Source organism: Phalangium opilio, unplaced genomic scaffold (assembly GCF_054372755.1).
Source record: "Phalangium opilio isolate 3A_F unplaced genomic scaffold, DU_Popi_V2 ptg000094l_1, whole genome shotgun sequence".
In the NCBI taxonomy this organism is placed as follows: domain Eukaryota; kingdom Metazoa; phylum Arthropoda; class Arachnida; order Opiliones; family Phalangiidae; genus Phalangium; species Phalangium opilio.
Genome location: NW_028324199.1, coordinates 196,665 through 215,849, shown reverse-complemented (window position 1 = coordinate 215,849; position 19,185 = coordinate 196,665). Strand labels below are relative to the sequence as shown.

Here is a 19,185-nt window from a genome sequence, read left to right as displayed (position 1 = left end):
AAAATGAGCTAGGTCTCTTGGAAAACTCAGCATTACAACGTATCTATGGTGTAGTGGTTATCACGTCCGCCTAACACGCGGAAGGTCCCAGGTTCGAGCCCTGGTAGATACAAGTTTTGTCCATCGTGATTGGGCATAAAAATAAGCTAGGTCTCTTGGAAAACTCAGTATTACTAAGTATCTATGGTGTAGTGGTTATCACGTCCGCTTCACACGCGGAAGGTTCCAAGATCGAGCCCATGTTAGATACATATTTTGACCATCGTGATTGGGCATAAAATCAAGCTGGGTCTCTTGGAAAACTCAGTATTACTACGTATCTATGGTGTAGTGGTTATCACGTCCGCTTCACAAGCGGAAGATCCCAAGTTCGGGCCCTGGTAGATACATATTTTGACCATCGTGATTAGGCATAAAAATAAGCTAGGTCTCTTGGAAAACTCAGTGTTACTAAGTATCTATGGTGTAGTGGTTATCACGTCCGCGTAACACGCGGAAGGTCCTAGGTTCGAGCCCTGTTAGCTACATATTTTGTCAATCGTGATTGGGCAAAAAAATAAGCTAGGTCTCTTGGAAAACTCAGCATTACTACGTATCTATGGTGTAGTGGTTATCACGTCCGCCTAACACGCGGAAGGTCCCAGGTTCGAGCCCTGGTAGATACATGTTTTGTCCATCGTGATTGGGCATAAAAATAAGCTAGGTCTCTTGGAAAACTCAGTATTACTAAGTATCTATGGTGTAGTGGTTATCACGTCAGCTTCACACGCGGAAGGTTCCAAGATCGAGCCCATGTTAGATACATATTTTGACCATCGTGATTGGGCATAAAATCAAGCTAGGTCTCTTGGAAAACTCAGCATTATTACGTATCTATGGTGTAGTGGTTATCACGTCCGCTTCACACGCGGAAGGTTCCAAGATCGAGCCCATGTTGGATACATATTTTGACCATCGTGATTGGGCATAAAAATAAGCTAGGTCTCTTGGAAAACTCAGTATTACTAAGTATCTATGGTGTAGTGGTTATCACGTCCGCTTTACACGCGGAAGGTTCCAAGATCGAGCGTATGTTAGAGAGATATTTTTTATCCATCGTGAATTGGCAAAAAATAAGCTAGGTTTCTTGGAAAACTCAGCTTTACTACGTATCTATGGTGTAGTGGTTATCACGTCCGCTTCACAAGCGGAAGGTCCCAAGTTCGGGCCCTGGTAGATACATATTTTGACCATCGTGATTGGGCATAAAAATAAGCTAGATCTCTTGAAAAACTCAGTGTTACAACGTATCTATGGTGTAGTGGTTATCACGTCCGCTTCACACGCGGAAGGTTCCAAGATCGAGCCCATGTTAAATACATATTTTTACCATCGTGATTGGGCATAAAATCAAGCTAGGTCTCTTGGAAAACTCAGCATTACTACGTATCTATGGTGTAGTGGTTATCACGTCCGCTTCACACGCGGAAGGTTCCAAGATCGAGCCCATGTTGGATACATATTTTGACCATCGTGATTGGGCATAAAAATAAGCTAGGTCTCTTGGAAAACTCAGTATTACTAAGTATCTATGGTGTAGTGGTTATCACGTCCGCTTCACACGCGGAAGGTTCCAAGATCGAGCCCATGTTAGATACATATTTTGACCATCGTGATTGGGCAAAAAATCAAGCTAGGTCTCTTGGAAAACTCAGCATTACTATGTATCTATGGTGTAGTGGTTATCATGTCCGCTTCACAAGCGGAAGGTCCCAAGTTCGGGCCCTGGTAGATACATATTTTGACCATCGTGATTGGGCATAAAAATAAGCTAGATCTCTTGAAAAACTCAGTGTTACAACGTATCTATGGTGTAGTGGTTATCACGTCCGCTTTACACGCGGAAGGTTCCAAGATCGAGCGTATGTTAGAGAGATATTTTTTATCCATCGTGAATTGGCAAAAAATAAGCTAGGTTTCTTGGAAAACTCAGCTTTACTACGTATATATGGTGTAGTGGTTATCACGTCCGCTTCACAAGCGGAAGGTCCCAAGTTCGGGCCCTGGTAGATACATATTTTGACCATCGTGATTGGGCATAAAAATAAGCTAGGTCTCTTGGAAAACTCAGCATTACTACGTATCTATGGTGTAGTGGTTATCACGTCCGCTTCACAAGTGGAAGGTCCCAAGTTCGGCCCCTGGTAGATACATATTTTGGCCATCGTGATTGGGCATAAAAATAAGCTAGGTCTCTTGGAAAACTCAGCATTACTACGTATCTATGGTGTAGTGGGTATTACGTCCGCTTCAGACGCGGAAGGTTCCAAGATCGAGCCCATGTTAGATAAATATTTTGACCATCGTGATTGGGCATAAAAATGAGCTAGGTGTCTTGGAAAACTCAGCATTACAACGTATCTATGGTGTAGTGGTTATCACGTCCGCCTAACACGCGGAAGGTCCCAGGTTCGAGCCCTGGTAGATACAAGTTTTGTCCATCGTGATTGGGCATAAAAATAAGCTAGGTCTCTTGGAAAACTCAGTATTACTAAGTATCTATGGTGTAGTGGTTATCACGTCCGCTTCACACGCGGAAGGTTCCAAGATCGAGCCCATGTTAGATACATATTTTGACCATCGTGATTGGGCATAAAATCAAGCTGGGTCTCTTGGAAAACTCAGTATTACTACGTATCTATGGTGTAGTGGTTATCACGTCCGCTTCACAAGCGGAAGATCCCAAGTTCGGGCCCTGGTAGATACATATTTTGACCATCGTGATTAGGCATAAAAATAAGCTAGGTCTCTTGGAAAACTCAGTATTACTAAGTATCTATGGTGTAGTGGTTATCACGTCCGCGTAACACGCGGAAGGTCCTAGGTTCGAGCCCTGTTAGCTACATATTTTGTCAATCGTGATTGGGCAAAAAAATAAGCTAGGTCTCTTGGAAAACTCAGCATTACTACGTATCTATGGTGTAGTGGTTATCACGTCCGCCTAACACGCGGAAGGTCCCAGGTTCGAGCCCTGGTAGATACATGTTTTGTCCATCGTGATTGGGCATAAAAATAAGCTAGGTCTCTTGGAAAACTCAGTATTACTAAGTATCTATGGTGTAGTGGTTATCACGTCCGCTTCACACGCGGAAGGTTCCAAGATCGAGCCCATGTTAGATACATATTTTGACCATCGTGATTGGGCATAAAATCAAGCTAGGTCTCTTGGAAAACTCAGCATTACTACGTATCTATGGTGTAGTGGTTATCACGTCCGCTTCACACGCGGAAGGTTCCAAGATCGAGCCCATGTTGGATACATATTTTGACCATCGTGATTGGGCATAAAAATAAGCTAGGTCTCTTGGAAAACTCAGTATTACTAAGTATCTATGGTGTAGTGGTTATCACGTCCGCTTTACACGCGGAAGGTTCCAAGATCGAGCGTATGTTAGAGAGATATTTTTTATCCATCGTGAATTGGCAAAAAATAAGCTAGGTTTCTTGGAAAACTAAGCTTTACTACGTATCTATGGTGTAGTGGTTATCACGTCCGCTTCACAAGCGGAAGGTCCCAAGTTCGGGCCCTGGTAGATACATATTTTGACCATCGTGATTGGGCATAAAAATAAGCTAGATCTCTTGAAAAACTCAGTGTTACAACGTATCTATGGTGTAGTGGTTATCACGTCCGCTTCACACGCGGAAGGTTCCAAGATCGAGCCCATGTTAAATACATATTTTGACCATCGTGATTGGGCATAAAATCAAGCTAGGTCTCTTGGAAAACTCAGCATTACTACGTATCTATGGTGTAGTGGTTATCACGTCCGCTTCACACGCGGAAGGTTCCAAGATCGAGCCCATGTTGGATACATATTTTGACCATCGTGATTGGGCATAAAAATAAGCTAGGTCTCTTGGAAAACTCAGTATTACTAAGTATCTATGGTGTAGTGGTTATCACGTCCGCTTCACACGCGGAAGGTTCCAAGATCGAGCCCATGTTAGATACATATTTTGACCATCGTGATTGGGCAAAAAATCAAGCTAGGTCTCTTGGAAAACTCAGCATTACTATGTATCTATGGTGTAGTGGTTATCATGTCCGCTTCACAAGCGGAAGGTCCCAAGTTCGGGCCCTGGTAGATACATATTTTGACCATCGTGATTGGGCATAAAAATAAGCTAGATCTCTTGAAAAACTCAGTGTTACAACGTATCTATGGTGTAGTGGTTATCACGTCCGCTTTACACGCGGAAGGTTCCAAGATCGAGCGTATGTTAGAGAGATATTTTTTATCCATCGTGAATTGGCAAAAAATAAGCTAGGTTTCTTGGAAAACTCAGCTTTACTACGTATATATGGTGTAGTGGTTATCACGTCCGCTTCACAAGCGGAAGGTCCCAAGTTCGGGCCCTGGTAGATACATATTTTGACCATCGTGATTGGGCATAAAAATAAGCTAGGTCTCTTGGAAAACTCAGCATTACTACGTATCTATGGTGTAGTGGTTATCACGTCCGCTTCACAAGTGGAAGGTCCCAAGTTCGGCCCCTGGTAGATACATATTTTGGCCATCGTGATTGGGCATAAAAATAAGCTAGGTCTCTTGGAAAACTCAGCATTACTACGTATCTATGGTGTAGTGGTTATCACGTCCGCTTCACAAGTGGAAGGTCCCAAGTTCGGGCCCTGGTAGATACATGTTTGGTCCATCGTGATTTGGCATAAAAATAAGCTAGGTCTCTTGGAAAACTCAGTATTACTAAGTATCTATGGTGTAGTGGTTATCACGTCCGCTTCACACGCGGAAGGTTCCAAGATCGAGCCCATGTTAGATACATATTTTGACCATCGTGATTGGGCATAAAATCAAGCTAGGTCTCTTGGAAAACTCAGTATTACTACGTATCTATGGTGTAGTGGTTATCATGTCCGCTTCACAAGCGGAAGGTCCCAAGTTCGGGCCCTGGTAGATACATATTTTGACCATCGTGATTGGGCATAAAAATAAGCTAGATCTCTTGAAAAACTCAGTGTTACAACGTATCTATGGTGTAGTGGTTATCACGTCCGCTTCACACGCGGAAGGTTCCAAGATCGAGCCCATGTTAAATACATATTTTGACCATCGTGATTGGGCATAAAATCAAGCTAGGTCTCTTGGAAAACTCAGCATTACTACGTATCTATGGTGTAGTGGTTATCACGTCCGCTTCACACGCGGAAGGTTCCAAGATCGAGCCCATGTTGGATACATATTTTGACCATCGTGATTGGGCATAAAAATAAGCTAGGTCTCTTGGAAAACTCAGTATTACTAAGTATCTATGGTGTAGTGGTTATCACGTCCGCTTTACACGCGGAAGGTTCCAAGATCGATCGTATGTTAGAGAGATATTTTTTATCCATCGTGAATTGGCAAAAAATAAGCTAGGTTTCTTGGAAAACTCAGCTTTACTACGTATCTATGGTGTAGTGGTTATCACGTCCGCTTCACAAGCGGAAAGTCCCAAGTTCGGGCCCTGGTAGATACATATTTTGACCATCGTGATTGGGCATAAAAATAAGCTAGGTCTCTTGGAAAACTCAGCATTACTACGTATCTATGGTGTAGTGGTTATCACGTCCGCTTCACAAGTGGAAGGTCCCAAGTTCGGGCCCTGGTAGATACATGTTTGGTCCATCGTGATTTGGCATAAAAATATGCTAGATCTCTTGGGAAACGCAGTGTTACTACGTACCTATGGTGTAGTGGTTATCACGACCGCTTTACACGCGGAAGGTCCCAGGTTCGAGCCCTGGTAGATACATATTTTGACCATCGTGATTGGGCATAAAAATAAGCTAGGTCTCTTGGAAAACTCAGTATTACTAAGTATCTATGGTGTAGTGGTTATCACGTCCGATTTACACGCGGAAGGTCCCAGGTTCGAGCCCTGGTAGATACATATTTTGACCATCGTGATTGGGCAAAAAAATAAGTTAGGTCTCTTGGAAAACTCAGTATTACTACGTATCTATGGTGTAGTGGTTAACACGTCCGCCTAACACGCGGAAGGTCCCAGGTTCGAGCCCTGGTAGATACATGTTTTGTCCATCGTGATTGGGCATAAAAATAAGCTAGGTCTCTTGGAAAACTCAGTATTACTAAGTATCTATGGTGTAGTGGTTATCACGTCCGCTTCACACGCGGAAGGTTCCAAGATCGAGCCAATGTTAGATACATATTTTGACCATCGTGATTGGGCATAAAATCAAGCTAGGTCTCTTGGAAAACTCAGCATTACTACGTATCTATGGTGTAGTGGTTATCATGTCCGCTTCACAAGCGGAAGGTCCCAAGTTCGGGCCCTGGTAGATACATATTTTGACCATCGTGATTGGGCATAAAAATAAGCTAGATCTCTTGAAAAACTCAGTGTTACAACGTATCTATGGTGTAGTGGTTATCACGTCCGCTTCACACGCGGAAGGTTCCAAGATCGAGCCCATGTTAAATACATATTTTTACCATCGTGATTGGGCATAAAATCAAGCTAGGTCTCTTGGAAAACTCAGCATTACTACGTATCTATGGTGTAGTGGTTATCACGTCCGCTTCACACGCGGAAGGTTCCAAGATCGAGCCCATGTTGGATACATATTTTGACCATCGTGATTGGGCATAAAAATAAGCTAGGTCTCTTGGAAAACTCAGTATTACTAAGTATCTATGGTGTAGCGGTTATCACGTCCGCTTTACACGCGGAAGGTTCCAAGATTGAGCGTATGTTAGAGAGATATTTTTTATCCATCGTGAATTGGCAAAAAATAAGCTAGGTTTCTTGGAAAACTCAGCTTTACTACGTATCTATGGTGTAGTGGTTATCACGTCCGCTTCACAAGCGGAAGGTCCCAAGTTCGGGCCCTGGTAGATACATATTTTGACCATCGTGATTGGGCATAAAAATAAGCTAGGTCTCTTGGAAAACTCAGCATTACTACGTATCTATGGTGTAGTGGTTATCACGTCCGCTTCACAAGTGGAAGGTCCCAAGTTCGGGCCCTGGTAGATACATATTTTGGCCATCGTGATTGGGCATAAAAATAAGCTAGGTCTCTTGGAAAACTCAGCATTACTACGTATCTATGGTGTAGTGGTTATCACGTCCGCTTCACAAGTGGAAGGTCCCAAGTTCGGGCCCTGGTAGATACATATTTTGACCATCGTGATTGGGCATAAAAATAAGCTAGATCTCTTGAAAAACTCAGTGTTACAACGTATCTATGGTGTAGTGGTTATCACGTCCGCTTCACACGCGGAAGGTTCCAAGATCGAGCCCATGTTAAATACATATTTTGACCATCGTGATTGGGCATAAAATCAAGCTAGGTCTCTTGGAAAACTCAGCATTACTACGTATCTATGGTGTAGTGGTTATCACGTCCGCTTCACACGCGGAAGGTTCCAAGATCGAGCCCATGTTGGATACATATTTTGACCATCGTGATTGGGCAAAAAATCAAGCTAGGTCTCTTGGAAAACTCAGCATTACTATGTATCTATGGTGTAGTGGTTATCATGTCCGCTTCACAAGCGGAAGGTCCCAAGTTCGGGCCCTGGTAGATACATATTTTGACCATCGTGATTGGGCATAAAAATAAGCTAGATCTCTTGAAAAACTCAGTGTTACAACGTATCTATGGTGTAGTGGTTATCACGTCCGCTTCACACGCGGAAGGTTCCAAGATCGAGCCCATGTTAAATACATATTTTGACCATCGTGATTGGGCATAAAATCAAGCTAGGTCTCTTGGAAAACTCAGCATTACTACGTATCTATGGTGTAGTGGTTATCACGTCCGCTTCACACGCGGAAGGTTCCAAGATCGAGCCCATGTTAGATACATATTTTGACCATCGTGATTGGGCATAAAAATAAGCTAGGTCTCTTGGAAAACTCAGTATTACTAAGTATCTATGGTGTAGTGGTTATCACGTCCGCTTTACACGCGGAAGGTCCCAGGTTCGAGCCCTGGTAGATACATATTTTGACCATCGTGATTGGGCATAAAAATAAGCTAGGTCTCTTGGAAAACTCAGTATTACTAAGTATCTATGGTGTAGTGGTTATCACGTCCGCTTCACACGCGGAAGGTTCCAAGATCGACCATGTTAGTTACATATTTTGACCATCGTGATTGGGCATAAAATCAAGCTAGGTCTCTTGGAAAACTCAGTATTACTAAGTATCTATGGTGTAGTGGTTATCACGTCCGCCTAACACGCGGAAGGTCCTAGGTTCGAGCCCTGGTAGATACATATTTTGACCATCGTGATTGGGCATAAAAATAAGCTAGGTCTCTTGGAAAACTCAGTATTACTAAGTATCTATGGTGTAGTGGTTATCACGTCCGCTTTACACGCGGAAGGTTCCAGGTTCGAGCCCTGGTAGATACATATTTTGACCATCGTGATTGGGCATAAAAATAAGCTAGGTCTCTTGGAAAACTCAGTATTACTAAGTATCTATGGTGTAGTGGTTATCACGTCCGCTTCACACGCGGAAGGTTCCAAGATCGAGCCCATGTTAGATACATATTTTGACCATCGTGATTGGGCATAAAAATAAGCTAGGTCTCTTGGAAAACTCAGTATTACTAAGTATCTATGGTGTAGTGGTTATCACGTCCGCTTCACACGCGGAAGGTTCCAAGATCGAGCCCATGTTAGATACATATTTTGACCATCGTGATTGGGCATAAAAATAAGCCAGGTCTCTTGGAAAACTCAGCATTACTACGTATCTATGGTGTAGTGGTTATCACGTCCGCTTCACAAGCGGAAGGTCTCAAGTTCGGGCACTGGTAGATACATGTTTTGTCCATCGTGATTTGGCATGAAAATAAGCTAGGTCTCTTGGAAAACTCAGTATTACTAAGTATCTATGGTGTAGTGGTTATCACGTCCGCTTCACACGCGGAAGGTTTCAAGATCGAGCCCATGTTAGATACATATTTTGACCATCGTGATTGGGCATAAAAATAAGCTAGGTCTCTTGGAAAACTCAACATTACTACGTATCTATGGTGTAGTGGGTTTCACGTCCGCTTCACACGCGGATGGTTCCAAGATTGAGCCCATGTTAGATACATATTTTGACCATCGTGATTGGGCATAAATATAAGCTAGGTCTCTTGGAAAACTCAGCATTACTACGTATCTATGGTGTAGTGGTTATCACGTCCGCTTCACAAGCGGAAGGTCCCAAGTTCGGGCCCTGGTAGATGCATGTTTTGTCCATGGTGATTTGGCATAAAAATAAGCTAGATCTCTTAGAAAACTCAGTTTTACTACGTATCTATGGTGTAGTGTTTATCACGTCCGCTTCACACGCGGAAGGTTCCAAGATCGAGCCCATGTTAGTTACATATTTAGACCATCGTGATTGGGCATAAAATCAAGCTAGGTCTCTTGGAAAACTCAGCATTACTACATATCTATGGTGTAGTGGTTATCACGTCCGCTTGACAAGCGGAAGGTCCCAAGTTCGGGCCCTGGTAGATACATATTTTGACCATCGTGATTGGGCATAAAAATAAGCTAGGTCTCTTGGAAAACTCAGTATTACTAAGTATCTATGGTGTAGTGGGTATCACGTCCGTTTCACACGCGGAAGGTTCCAAGATTGAGCCCATGTTAGATACATATTTTGACCATCGTGATTGGGCATAAAAATAAGCCAGGTCTCTTGGAAAACTCGGCATTACTACGTATCTATGGTGTAGTGGTTATCACGTCCGCTTCACAAGCGGAAGGTCCCAAGTTCGGGCCCTGGTAGATACATGTTTTGTCCATCGTGATTTGGCATAAAAATAAGCTAGGTCTCTTGGAAAACTCAGTATTACTAAGTATCTATGGTGTAGTGGTTATCACGTCCGCTTCACACGCGGAAGGTTCCAAGATCGAGCCCATGTTAGATACATATTTTGACCATCGTGATTGGGCATAAAATCAAGCTAGGTCTCTTGGAAAACTCAGCATTGCTACGTATCTAGGGTGTAGTGGTTATCACGTCCGCTTCACAAGCGGAAGGTCCCAAGTTCGGGCCCTGGTAGATACATATTTTGACCATCGTGATTGGGCATAAAAATAAGCTAGGTCTCTTGGAAAACTCTGTATTACTAAGTATCTATGGTGTAGTGGTTATCACGTCCGCTTCACACGCGGAAGGTTCCAAGATTGAGCCCATGTAAGATACATATTTTGTCCATCGTGAATTGGCAAAAAATAAGCTAGGTTTCTTGGAAAACTCAGCTGTACTACGTATCTATGGTGTAGTGGTTATCACGTCCGCTTTACACGCGGAAGGTCCCAGGTTCGCGCCCATGTTAAATACATATTTTGACCATCGTGATTGGGCATAAAATCAAGCTAGGTTTCTTGGAAAACTCAGCTTTACTACGTATCTATGGTGTAGTGGTTATCACGTCCGCTTTACACGCGGAAGGTCCCAGGTTCGTGCCTATGTTAAATACATATTTTGACCATCGTGATTGGGCATAAAATCAAGCTAGGTCTCTTGGAAAACTCAGCATTACTACGTATCTATGGTGTAGTGGTTATCACGTCCGCTTCACACGCGGAAGGTTCAAAGATCGAGCCCATGTTAGGTACATATTTTGACCATCGTGATTGGGCATAAAAATAAGCTAGGTCTCTTGGAAAACTCAGTATTACTAAGTATCTATGGTGTAGTGGTTATCACGTCCGCTTTACACGCGGAAGGTCCCAGGTTCGAGCCCTGGTAGATACATATTTTGTCCATCGTGAATTGGCAAAAAATAAGCTAGGTTTCTTGGAAAACTCAGCTGTAATACGTATCTATGGTGTAGTGGTTATCACGTCCGCTTTACACGCGGAAGGTCCCAGGTTTGCGCCCATGTTAAATACATATTTTGACCATCGTGATTGGGCATAAAATCAAGCTAGGTCTCTTGGAAAACTCAGCATTACTACGTATCTATGGTGTAGTGGTTATCACGTCCGCTTCACACGCGGAAGGTTCCAAGATCGAGGCCATGTTAGATACATATTTTGACCATCGTGATTGGGCATAAAAATAAGCTAGGTCTCTTGGAAAACTCAGTATTACTAAGTATCTATGGTGTAGTGGTTATCACGTCCGCTTTACACGTAGAAGGTCCCAGGTTGGAGTCTCGGAAGATACATATTTTGACCATCGTGATTGGGCATAAAAATAAGCTAGGTCTCTTGGAAAACTCAGTATTACTAAGTATCTATGGTGTAGTGGTTATCACGACCGCTTTACACGCGGAAGGTCCCAGGTTCGAGCCCTGGTAGATACATATTTTGACCATCGTGATTGGGCAAAAAAATAAGCTAGGTCTCTTGGAAAACTCAGTATTACTAAGTATCTATGGTGTAGTGGTTATCACGTCCGCTTCATACGCGGAAGGTTCCAAGTTCGAGCCCATGTTAAATACATATTTTGACCATCGTGATTGGGCATAAAATCAAGCTAGGTCTCTTGGAAAACTCAGCATTACTACGTATCTATGGTGTAGTGGTTATCACGTCCGCTTGAAACGTGGAAGGTTCCAAGATCGAGCCCATGTTAGATACATATTTTGACCATCGTGATTGGGCATAAAATCAAGCTAGGTCTCTTGGAAAACTCAGTATTACTAAGTATCTATGGTGTAGTGGTTATCACGTCCGCTTCACACGCGGAAGGTTCCAAGATCGAGCCCATGTTAGATACATATTTTGACCATCGTGATTGGGCATAAAATCAAGCTAGGTCTCTTGGAAAACTCAGCATTACTACGTATCTATGGTGTAGTGGTTATCACGTCCGCTTCACAAGCGGAAGGTCCCAAGTTCGGGCGCTGGTAGATACATATTTTGACCATCGTGATTGGGCATAAAAATAAGCTAGGTCTCTTGGAAAACTCAGCATTACTACGTATCTATGGTGTAGTGGTTATCACGTCCGCTTCACAAGCGGAAGGTCACAAGTTCGGGCCCTGGTAGATACATGTTTGGTCCATCGTGATTTGGCATAAAAATAAGCTAGATCTCTTGGAAAACACAGTGTTATTACGTACCTATGGTGTAGTGGTTATCACGTCCGCTTTACACGCGGAAGGTCCCAGGTTCGAGCCCTGATAGATACATATTTTGACCATCGTGATTGGGCATAAAAATAAGCTAGGTCTCTTGGAAAACTCAGTATTACTAAGTATCTATGGTGTAGTGGTTATCACGTCCGCTTTACACGTAGAAGGTCCCAGGTTGGAGTCTCGGAAGATACATATTTTGACCATCGTGATTGGGCATAAAAATAAGCTAGGTCTCTTGGAAAACTCAGTATTACTAAGTATCTATGGTGTAGTGGTTATCACGACCGCTTTACCCGCGGAAGGTCCCAGGTTCGAGCCCTGGTAGATACATATTTTGACCATCGTGATTGGGCAAAAAAATAAGCTAGGTCTCTTGGAAAACTCAGTATTACTAAGTATCTATGGTGTAGTGGTTATCACGTCCGCTTCATACGCGGAAGGTTCCAAGATCGAGCCCATGTTAAATACATATTTTGACCATCGTGATTGGGCATAAAATCAAGCTAGGTCTCTTGGAAAACTCAGCATTACTACGTATCTATGGTGTAGTGGTTATCACGTCCGCTTCACACGTGGAAGGTTCCAAGATCGAGCCCATGTTAGATACATATTTTGACCATCGTGATTGGGCATAAAATCAAGCTAGGTCTCTTGGAAAACTCAGTATTACTAAGTATCTATGGTGTAGTGGTTATCACGTCCGCTTCACACGCGGAAGGTTCCAAGATCGAGCCCATGTTAGAGACATATTTTGACCATCGTGATTGGGCATAAAATCAAGCTAGGTCTCTTGGAAAACTCAGCATTACTACGTATCTATGGTGTAGTGGTTATCACGTCCGCTTCACAAGCGGAAGGTCCCAAGTTCGGGCGCTGGTAGATACATATTTTGACCATCGTGATTGGGCATAAAAATAAGCTAGGTCTCTTGGAAAACTCAGCATTACTACGTATCTATGGTGTAGTGGTTATCACGTCCGCTTCACAAGCGGAAGGTCACAAGTTCGGGCCCTGGTAGATACATGTTTGGTCCATCGTGATTTGGCATAAAAATAAGCTAGATCTCTTGGAAAACTCAGTGTTACTACGTACCTATGGTGTAGTGGTTATCACGTCCGCTTTACACGCGGAAGGTCCCAGGTTCGAGCCCTGGTAGATACATATTTTGACCATCGTGATTGGGCATAAAAATAAGCTAGGTCTCTTGGAAAACTCAGCATTACTAAGTATCTATGGTGTAGTGGTTATCACGTCCGCTTTACACGTAGAAGGTCCCAGGTTGGAGTCTCGGAAGATACATATTTTGACCATCGTGATTGGGCATAAAAATAAGCTAGGTCTCTTGGAAAACTCAGTATTACTAAGTATCTATGGTGTAGTGGTTATCACGACCGCTTTACACGCGGAAGGTCCCAGGTTCGAGCCCTGGTAGATACATATTTTGACCATCGTGATTGGGCAAAAAAATAAGCTAGGTCTCTTGGAAAACTCAGTATTACTAAGTATCTATGGTGTAGTGGTTATCACGTCCGCTTCATACGCGGAAGGTTCCAAGATCGAGCCCATGTTAAATACATATTTTGACCATCGTGATTGGGCATAAAATCAAGCTAGGTCTCTTGGAAAACTCAGTATTACTAAGTATCTATGGTGTAGTGGTTATCACGTCCGCTTCACTTGCGGAAGGTTCCAAGATCGAGCCCATGTTAGATACATATTTTGACCATCGTGATTGGGCATAAAATCAAGCTAGGTCTCTTGGAAAACTCAGCATTACTACGTATCTATGGTGTAGTGGTTATCACGTCCGCTTCACAAGCGGAAGGTCCCAAGTTCGGGCGCTGGTAGATACATATTTTGACCATCGTGATTGGGCATAAAAATAAGCTAGGTCTCTTGGAAAACTCAGCATTACTACGGATCTATGGTGTAGTGGTTATCACGTCCGCTTCACAAGCGGAAGGTTACAAGTTCGGGCCCTGGTAGATACATGTTTGGTCCATCGTGATTTGGCATAAAAATAAGCTAGATCTCTTGGAAAACTCAGTGTTACTACGTATCTATGGTGTAGTGGTTATCACGTCCGCTTTACACGTAGAAGGTCCCAGGTTGGAGTCTCGGAAGATACATATTTTGACCATCGTGATTGGGCAAAAAAATAAGCTAGGTCTCTTGGAAAACTCAGTATTACTAAGTATCTATGGTGTAGTGGTTATCACGTCCGCTTCATACGCGGAAGGTTCCAAGATCGAGCCCATGTTAAATACATATTTTGACCATCGTGATTGGGCATAAAATCAAGCTAGGTCTCTTGGAAAACTCAGTATTACTAAGTATCTATGGTGTAGTGGTTATCACGTCCGCTTCACTTGCGGAAGGTTCCAAGATCGAGCCCATGTTAGATACATATTTTGACCATCGTGATTGGGCATAAAATCAAGCTAGGTCTCTTGGAAAACTCAGCATTACTACGTATCTATGGTGTAGTGGTTATCACGTCCGCTTCACAAGCGGAAGGTCCCAAGTTCGGGCGCTGGTAGATACATATTTTGACCATCGTGATTGGGCATAAAAATAAGCTAGGTCTCTTGGAAAACTCAGCATTACTACGGATCTATGGTGTAGTGGTTATCACGTCCGCTTCACAAGCGGAAGGTTACAAGTTCGGGCCCTGGTAGATACATGTTTGGTCCATCGTGATTTGGCATAAAAATAAGCTAGATCTCTTGGAAAACTCAGTGTTACTACGTATCTATGGTGTAGTGGTTATCACGTCCGCTTTACACGTAGAAGGTCCCAGGTTGGAGTCTCGGAAGATACATATTTTGACCATCGTGATTGGGCATAAAATCAAGCTAGGTCTCTTGGAAAACTCAGTATTACTAAGTATCTATGGTGTAGTGGTTATCACGTCCGCTTCACACGCGGAAGGTTCCAAGATCGAGCCCATGTTAGATACATATTTTGACCATCGTGATTGGGCATAAAATCAAGCTAGGTCTCTTGGAAAACTCAGCATTACTACGTATCTATGGTGTAGTGGTTATCACGTCCGCTTCACAAGCGGAAGGTCCCAAGTTCGGGCGCTGGTAGATACATATTTTGACCATCGTGATTGGGCATAAAAATAAGCTAGGTCTCTTGGAAAACTCAGCATTACTACGTATCTATGGTGTAGTGGTTATCACGTCCGCTTCACAAGCGGAAGGTCACAAGTTCGGGCCCTGGTAGATACATGTTTGGTCCATCGTGATTTGGCATAAAAATAAGCTAGATCTCTTGGAAAACTCAGTGTTATTACGTACCTATGGTGTAGTGGTTATCACGTCCGCTTTACACGCGGAAGGTCCCAGGTTCGAGCCCTGATAGATACATATTTTGACCATCGTGATTGGGCATAAAAATAAGCTAGGTCTCTTGGAAAACTCAGTATTACTAAGTATCTATGGTGTAGTGGTTATCACGTCCGCTTTACACGTAGAAGGTCCCAGGTTGGAGTCTCGGAAGATACATATTTTGACCATCGTGATTGGGCATAAAAATAAGCTAGGTCTCTTGGAAAACTCAGTATTACTAAGTATCTATGGTGTAGTGGTTATCACGACCGCTTTACCCGCGGAAGGTCCCAGGTTCGAGCCCTGGTAGATACATATTTTGACCATCGTGATTGGGCAAAAAAATAAGCTAGGTCTCTTGGAAAACTCAGTATTACTAAGTATCTATGGTGTAGTGGTTATCACGTCCGCTTCATACGCGGAAGGTTCCAAGATCGAGCCCATGTTAAATACATATTTTGACCATCGTGATTGGGCATAAAATCAAGCTAGGTCTCTTGGAAAACTCAGCATTACTACGTATCTATGGTGTAGTGGTTATCACGTCCGCTTCACACGTGGAAGGTTCCAAGATCGAGCCCATGTTAGATACATATTTTGACCATCGTGATTGGGCATAAAATCAAGCTAGGTCTCTTGGAAAACTCAGTATTACTAAGTATCTATGGTGTAGTGGTTATCACGTCCGCTTCACACGCGGAAGGTTCCAAGATCGAGCCCATGTTAGAGACATATTTTGACCATCGTGATTGGGCATAAAATCAAGCTAGGTCTCTTGGAAAACTCAGCATTACTACGTATCTATGGTGTAGTGGTTATCACGTCCGCTTCACAAGCGGAAGGTCCCAAGTTCGGGCGCTGGTAGATACATATTTTGACCATCGTGATTGGGCATAAAAATAAGCTAGGTCTCTTGGAAAACTCAGCATTACTACGTATCTATGGTGTAGTGGTTATCACGTCCGCTTCACAAGCGGAAGGTCACAAGTTCGGGCCCTGGTAGATACATGTTTGGTCCATCGTGATTTGGCATAAAAATAAGCTAGATCTCTTGGAAAACTCAGTGTTACTACGTACCTATGGTGTAGTGGTTATCACGTCCGCTTTACACGCGGAAGGTCCCAGGTTCGAGCCCTGGTAGATACATATTTTGACCATCGTGATTGGGCATAAAAATAAGCTAGGTCTCTTGGAAAACTCAGCATTACTAAGTATCTATGGTGTAGTGGTTATCACGTCCGCTTTACACGTAGAAGGTCCCAGGTTGGAGTCTCGGAAGATACATATTTTGACCATCGTGATTGGGCATAAAAATAAGCTAGGTCTCTTGGAAAACTCAGTATTACTAAGTATCTATGGTGTAGTGGTTATCACGACCGCTTTACACGCGGAAGGTCCCAGGTTCGAGCCCTGGTAGATACATATTTTGACCATCGTGATTGGGCAAAAAAATAAGCTAGGTCTCTTGGAAAACTCAGTATTACTAAGTATCTATGGTGTAGTGGTTATCACGTCCGCTTCATACGCGGAAGGTTCCAAGATCGAGCCCATGTTAAATACATATTTTGACCATCGTGATTGGGCATAAAATCAAGCTAGGTCTCTTGGAAAACTCAGTATTACTAAGTATCTATGGTGTAGTGGTTATCACGTCCGCTTCACTTGCGGAAGGTTCCAAGATCGAGCCCATGTTAGATACATATTTTGACCATCGTGATTGGGCATAAAATCAAGCTAGGTCTCTTGGAAAACTCAGCATTACTACGTATCTATGGTGTAGTGGTTATCACGTCCGCTTCACAAGCGGAAGGTCCCAAGTTCGGGCGCTGGTAGATACATATTTTGACCATCGTGATTGGGCATAAAAATAAGCTAGGTCTCTTGGAAAACTCAGCATTACTACGGATCTATGGTGTAGTGGTTATCACGTCCGCTTCACAAACGGAAGGTTACAAGTTCGGGCCCTGGTAGATACATGTTTGGTCCATCGTGATTTGGCATAAAAATAAGCTAGATCTCTTGGAAAACTCAGTGTTACTACGTATCTATGGTGTAGTGGTTATCACGTCCGCTTTACACGTAGAAGGTCCCAGGTTGGAGTCTCGGAAGATACATATTTTGACCATCGTGATTGGGCAAAAAAATAAGCTAGGTCTCTTGGAAAACTCAGTATTACTAAGTATCTATGGTGTAGTGGTTATCACGTCCGCTTCATACGCGGAAGGTTCCAAGATCGAGCCCATGTTAAATACATATTTTGACCATCGTGATTGGGCATAAAATCAAGCTAGGTCTCTTGGAAAACTCAGCATTACTACGTATCTATGGTGTAGTGGTTATCACGTCCGCTTCACACGTGGAAGGTTCCAAGATCGAGCCCATGTTAGATACATATTTTGACCATCGTGATTGGGCATAAAATCAAGCTAGGTCTCTTGGAAAACTCAGTATTACTAAGTATCTATGGTGTAGTGGTTATCACGTCCGCTTCACACGCGGAAGGTTCCAAGATCGAGCCCATGTTAGAGACATATTTTGACCATCGTGATTGGGCATAAAATCAAGCTAGGTCTCTTGGAAAACTCAGCATTACTACGTATCTATGGTGTAGTGGTTATCACGTCCGCTTCACAAGCGGAAGGTCCCAAGTTCGGGCGCTGGTAGATACATATTTTGACCATCGTGATTGGGCATAAAAATAAGCTAGGTCTCTTGGAAAACTCAGCATTACTACGTATCTATGGTGTAGTGGTTATCACGTCCGCTTCACAAGCGGAAGGTCACAAGTTCGGGCCCTGGTAGATACATGTTTGGTCCATCGTGATTTGGCATAAAAATAAGCTAGATCTCTTGGAAAACTCAGTGTTACTACGTACCTATGGTGTAGTGGTTATCACGTCCGCTTTACACGCGGAAGGTCCCAGGTTCGAGCCCTGGTAGATACATATTTTGACCATCGTGATTGGGCATAAAAATAAGCTAGGTCTCTTGGAAAACTCAGTATTACTAAGTATCTATGGTGTAGTGGTTATCACGTCCGCTTTACACGTAGAAGGTCCCAGGTTGGAGTCTCGGAAGATACATATTTTGACCATCGTGATTGGGCATAAAAATAAGCTAGGTCTCTTGGAAAACTCAGTATTACTAAGTATCTATGGTGTAGTGGTTATCACGACCGCTTTACACGCGGAAGGTCCCAGGTTCGAGCCCTGGTAGATACATATTTAGACCATCGTGATTGGGCAAAAAAATAAGCTAGGTCTCTTGGAAAACTCAGTATTACTAAGTATCTATGGTGTAGTGGTTATCACGTCCGCTTCATACGCGGAAGGTTCCAAGATCGAGCCCATGTTAAATACATATTTTGACCATCGTGATTGGGCATAAAATCAAGCTAGGTCTCTTGGAAAACTCAGTATTACTAAGTATCTATGGTGTAGTGGTTATCACGTCCGCTTCACTTGCGGAAGGTTCCAAGATCGAGCCCATGTTAGATACATATTTTGACCATCGTGATTGGGCATAAAATCAAGCTAGGTCTCTTGGAAAACTCAGCATTACTACGTATCTATGGTGTAGTGGTTATCACGTCCGCTTCACAAGCGGAAGGTCCCAAGTTCGGGCGCTGGTAGATACATATTTTGACCATCGTGATTGGGCATAAAAATAAGCTAGGTCTCTTGGAAAACTCAGCATTACTACGGATCTATGGTGTAGTGGTTATCACGTCCGCTTCAC

At 43.1% G+C, this 19,185-nt stretch overlaps 42 non-coding genes across 42 annotated transcripts; all 42 read left to right on the top strand.

Moving 5' to 3' along the window:
- Nucleotides 1-39: 39 nt before the first annotated feature.
- On the top strand, nucleotides 40-112 carry TRNAV-AAC (transfer RNA valine (anticodon AAC)). Its single transcript has one exon. It is a non-coding gene; the product is annotated as a tRNA-Val (tRNA).
- Nucleotides 113-316: 204 nt separating this feature from the next.
- On the top strand, nucleotides 317-389 carry TRNAV-CAC (transfer RNA valine (anticodon CAC)). Its single transcript has one exon. It is a non-coding gene; the product is annotated as a tRNA-Val (tRNA).
- A 203-nt stretch (nucleotides 390-592) lies between these two features.
- Nucleotides 593-665, top strand: TRNAV-AAC (transfer RNA valine (anticodon AAC)). The gene has a single exon. It is a non-coding gene; the product is annotated as a tRNA-Val (tRNA).
- Nucleotides 666-1,148: 483 nt separating this feature from the next.
- On the top strand, nucleotides 1,149-1,221 carry TRNAV-CAC (transfer RNA valine (anticodon CAC)). Its single transcript has one exon. It is a non-coding gene; the product is annotated as a tRNA-Val (tRNA).
- Nucleotides 1,222-1,703: 482 nt separating this feature from the next.
- On the top strand, nucleotides 1,704-1,776 carry TRNAV-CAC (transfer RNA valine (anticodon CAC)). The gene has a single exon. It is a non-coding gene; the product is annotated as a tRNA-Val (tRNA).
- Nucleotides 1,777-2,119: 343 nt separating this feature from the next.
- TRNAV-CAC (transfer RNA valine (anticodon CAC)) lies at nucleotides 2,120-2,192 on the top strand. Its single transcript has one exon. It is a non-coding gene; the product is annotated as a tRNA-Val (tRNA).
- A 204-nt stretch (nucleotides 2,193-2,396) lies between these two features.
- On the top strand, nucleotides 2,397-2,469 carry TRNAV-AAC (transfer RNA valine (anticodon AAC)). Its single transcript has one exon. It is a non-coding gene; the product is annotated as a tRNA-Val (tRNA).
- Nucleotides 2,470-2,673: 204 nt separating this feature from the next.
- Nucleotides 2,674-2,746, top strand: TRNAV-CAC (transfer RNA valine (anticodon CAC)). Its single transcript has one exon. It is a non-coding gene; the product is annotated as a tRNA-Val (tRNA).
- Nucleotides 2,747-2,949: 203 nt separating this feature from the next.
- TRNAV-AAC (transfer RNA valine (anticodon AAC)) lies at nucleotides 2,950-3,022 on the top strand. Its single transcript has one exon. It is a non-coding gene; the product is annotated as a tRNA-Val (tRNA).
- A 483-nt stretch (nucleotides 3,023-3,505) lies between these two features.
- TRNAV-CAC (transfer RNA valine (anticodon CAC)) lies at nucleotides 3,506-3,578 on the top strand. Its single transcript has one exon. It is a non-coding gene; the product is annotated as a tRNA-Val (tRNA).
- Nucleotides 3,579-4,060: 482 nt separating this feature from the next.
- Nucleotides 4,061-4,133, top strand: TRNAV-CAC (transfer RNA valine (anticodon CAC)). Its single transcript has one exon. It is a non-coding gene; the product is annotated as a tRNA-Val (tRNA).
- A 343-nt stretch (nucleotides 4,134-4,476) lies between these two features.
- Nucleotides 4,477-4,549, top strand: TRNAV-CAC (transfer RNA valine (anticodon CAC)). Its single transcript has one exon. It is a non-coding gene; the product is annotated as a tRNA-Val (tRNA).
- A 65-nt stretch (nucleotides 4,550-4,614) lies between these two features.
- Nucleotides 4,615-4,687, top strand: TRNAV-CAC (transfer RNA valine (anticodon CAC)). Its single transcript has one exon. It is a non-coding gene; the product is annotated as a tRNA-Val (tRNA).
- Nucleotides 4,688-4,891: 204 nt separating this feature from the next.
- TRNAV-CAC (transfer RNA valine (anticodon CAC)) lies at nucleotides 4,892-4,964 on the top strand. The gene has a single exon. It is a non-coding gene; the product is annotated as a tRNA-Val (tRNA).
- A 483-nt stretch (nucleotides 4,965-5,447) lies between these two features.
- Nucleotides 5,448-5,520, top strand: TRNAV-CAC (transfer RNA valine (anticodon CAC)). Its single transcript has one exon. It is a non-coding gene; the product is annotated as a tRNA-Val (tRNA).
- A 65-nt stretch (nucleotides 5,521-5,585) lies between these two features.
- Nucleotides 5,586-5,658, top strand: TRNAV-CAC (transfer RNA valine (anticodon CAC)). Its single transcript has one exon. It is a non-coding gene; the product is annotated as a tRNA-Val (tRNA).
- Nucleotides 5,659-5,861: 203 nt separating this feature from the next.
- On the top strand, nucleotides 5,862-5,934 carry TRNAV-UAC (transfer RNA valine (anticodon UAC)). Its single transcript has one exon. It is a non-coding gene; the product is annotated as a tRNA-Val (tRNA).
- Nucleotides 5,935-5,999: 65 nt separating this feature from the next.
- On the top strand, nucleotides 6,000-6,072 carry TRNAV-AAC (transfer RNA valine (anticodon AAC)). Its single transcript has one exon. It is a non-coding gene; the product is annotated as a tRNA-Val (tRNA).
- A 204-nt stretch (nucleotides 6,073-6,276) lies between these two features.
- TRNAV-CAC (transfer RNA valine (anticodon CAC)) lies at nucleotides 6,277-6,349 on the top strand. The gene has a single exon. It is a non-coding gene; the product is annotated as a tRNA-Val (tRNA).
- A 483-nt stretch (nucleotides 6,350-6,832) lies between these two features.
- TRNAV-CAC (transfer RNA valine (anticodon CAC)) lies at nucleotides 6,833-6,905 on the top strand. The gene has a single exon. It is a non-coding gene; the product is annotated as a tRNA-Val (tRNA).
- Nucleotides 6,906-6,970: 65 nt separating this feature from the next.
- Nucleotides 6,971-7,043, top strand: TRNAV-CAC (transfer RNA valine (anticodon CAC)). The gene has a single exon. It is a non-coding gene; the product is annotated as a tRNA-Val (tRNA).
- Nucleotides 7,044-7,108: 65 nt separating this feature from the next.
- On the top strand, nucleotides 7,109-7,181 carry TRNAV-CAC (transfer RNA valine (anticodon CAC)). Its single transcript has one exon. It is a non-coding gene; the product is annotated as a tRNA-Val (tRNA).
- Nucleotides 7,182-7,524: 343 nt separating this feature from the next.
- On the top strand, nucleotides 7,525-7,597 carry TRNAV-CAC (transfer RNA valine (anticodon CAC)). Its single transcript has one exon. It is a non-coding gene; the product is annotated as a tRNA-Val (tRNA).
- A 343-nt stretch (nucleotides 7,598-7,940) lies between these two features.
- TRNAV-UAC (transfer RNA valine (anticodon UAC)) lies at nucleotides 7,941-8,013 on the top strand. The gene has a single exon. It is a non-coding gene; the product is annotated as a tRNA-Val (tRNA).
- Nucleotides 8,014-8,215: 202 nt separating this feature from the next.
- On the top strand, nucleotides 8,216-8,288 carry TRNAV-AAC (transfer RNA valine (anticodon AAC)). The gene has a single exon. It is a non-coding gene; the product is annotated as a tRNA-Val (tRNA).
- A 65-nt stretch (nucleotides 8,289-8,353) lies between these two features.
- On the top strand, nucleotides 8,354-8,426 carry TRNAV-UAC (transfer RNA valine (anticodon UAC)). Its single transcript has one exon. It is a non-coding gene; the product is annotated as a tRNA-Val (tRNA).
- Nucleotides 8,427-9,185: 759 nt separating this feature from the next.
- TRNAV-CAC (transfer RNA valine (anticodon CAC)) lies at nucleotides 9,186-9,258 on the top strand. The gene has a single exon. It is a non-coding gene; the product is annotated as a tRNA-Val (tRNA).
- A 204-nt stretch (nucleotides 9,259-9,462) lies between these two features.
- On the top strand, nucleotides 9,463-9,535 carry TRNAV-GAC (transfer RNA valine (anticodon GAC)). The gene has a single exon. It is a non-coding gene; the product is annotated as a tRNA-Val (tRNA).
- A 204-nt stretch (nucleotides 9,536-9,739) lies between these two features.
- TRNAV-CAC (transfer RNA valine (anticodon CAC)) lies at nucleotides 9,740-9,812 on the top strand. Its single transcript has one exon. It is a non-coding gene; the product is annotated as a tRNA-Val (tRNA).
- An 897-nt stretch (nucleotides 9,813-10,709) lies between these two features.
- On the top strand, nucleotides 10,710-10,782 carry TRNAV-UAC (transfer RNA valine (anticodon UAC)). The gene has a single exon. It is a non-coding gene; the product is annotated as a tRNA-Val (tRNA).
- Nucleotides 10,783-11,262: 480 nt separating this feature from the next.
- On the top strand, nucleotides 11,263-11,335 carry TRNAV-UAC (transfer RNA valine (anticodon UAC)). Its single transcript has one exon. It is a non-coding gene; the product is annotated as a tRNA-Val (tRNA).
- Nucleotides 11,336-11,955: 620 nt separating this feature from the next.
- Nucleotides 11,956-12,028, top strand: TRNAV-CAC (transfer RNA valine (anticodon CAC)). The gene has a single exon. It is a non-coding gene; the product is annotated as a tRNA-Val (tRNA).
- A 1,034-nt stretch (nucleotides 12,029-13,062) lies between these two features.
- TRNAV-CAC (transfer RNA valine (anticodon CAC)) lies at nucleotides 13,063-13,135 on the top strand. The gene has a single exon. It is a non-coding gene; the product is annotated as a tRNA-Val (tRNA).
- Nucleotides 13,136-13,200: 65 nt separating this feature from the next.
- Nucleotides 13,201-13,273, top strand: TRNAV-UAC (transfer RNA valine (anticodon UAC)). The gene has a single exon. It is a non-coding gene; the product is annotated as a tRNA-Val (tRNA).
- A 203-nt stretch (nucleotides 13,274-13,476) lies between these two features.
- On the top strand, nucleotides 13,477-13,549 carry TRNAV-UAC (transfer RNA valine (anticodon UAC)). The gene has a single exon. It is a non-coding gene; the product is annotated as a tRNA-Val (tRNA).
- Nucleotides 13,550-15,275: 1,726 nt separating this feature from the next.
- TRNAV-CAC (transfer RNA valine (anticodon CAC)) lies at nucleotides 15,276-15,348 on the top strand. Its single transcript has one exon. It is a non-coding gene; the product is annotated as a tRNA-Val (tRNA).
- Nucleotides 15,349-16,382: 1,034 nt separating this feature from the next.
- On the top strand, nucleotides 16,383-16,455 carry TRNAV-CAC (transfer RNA valine (anticodon CAC)). The gene has a single exon. It is a non-coding gene; the product is annotated as a tRNA-Val (tRNA).
- A 65-nt stretch (nucleotides 16,456-16,520) lies between these two features.
- TRNAV-UAC (transfer RNA valine (anticodon UAC)) lies at nucleotides 16,521-16,593 on the top strand. The gene has a single exon. It is a non-coding gene; the product is annotated as a tRNA-Val (tRNA).
- A 203-nt stretch (nucleotides 16,594-16,796) lies between these two features.
- On the top strand, nucleotides 16,797-16,869 carry TRNAV-UAC (transfer RNA valine (anticodon UAC)). The gene has a single exon. It is a non-coding gene; the product is annotated as a tRNA-Val (tRNA).
- Nucleotides 16,870-18,181: 1,312 nt separating this feature from the next.
- Nucleotides 18,182-18,254, top strand: TRNAV-CAC (transfer RNA valine (anticodon CAC)). The gene has a single exon. It is a non-coding gene; the product is annotated as a tRNA-Val (tRNA).
- A 65-nt stretch (nucleotides 18,255-18,319) lies between these two features.
- Nucleotides 18,320-18,392, top strand: TRNAV-UAC (transfer RNA valine (anticodon UAC)). Its single transcript has one exon. It is a non-coding gene; the product is annotated as a tRNA-Val (tRNA).
- A 203-nt stretch (nucleotides 18,393-18,595) lies between these two features.
- On the top strand, nucleotides 18,596-18,668 carry TRNAV-UAC (transfer RNA valine (anticodon UAC)). Its single transcript has one exon. It is a non-coding gene; the product is annotated as a tRNA-Val (tRNA).
- Nucleotides 18,669-19,185: the final 517 nt, after the last annotated feature.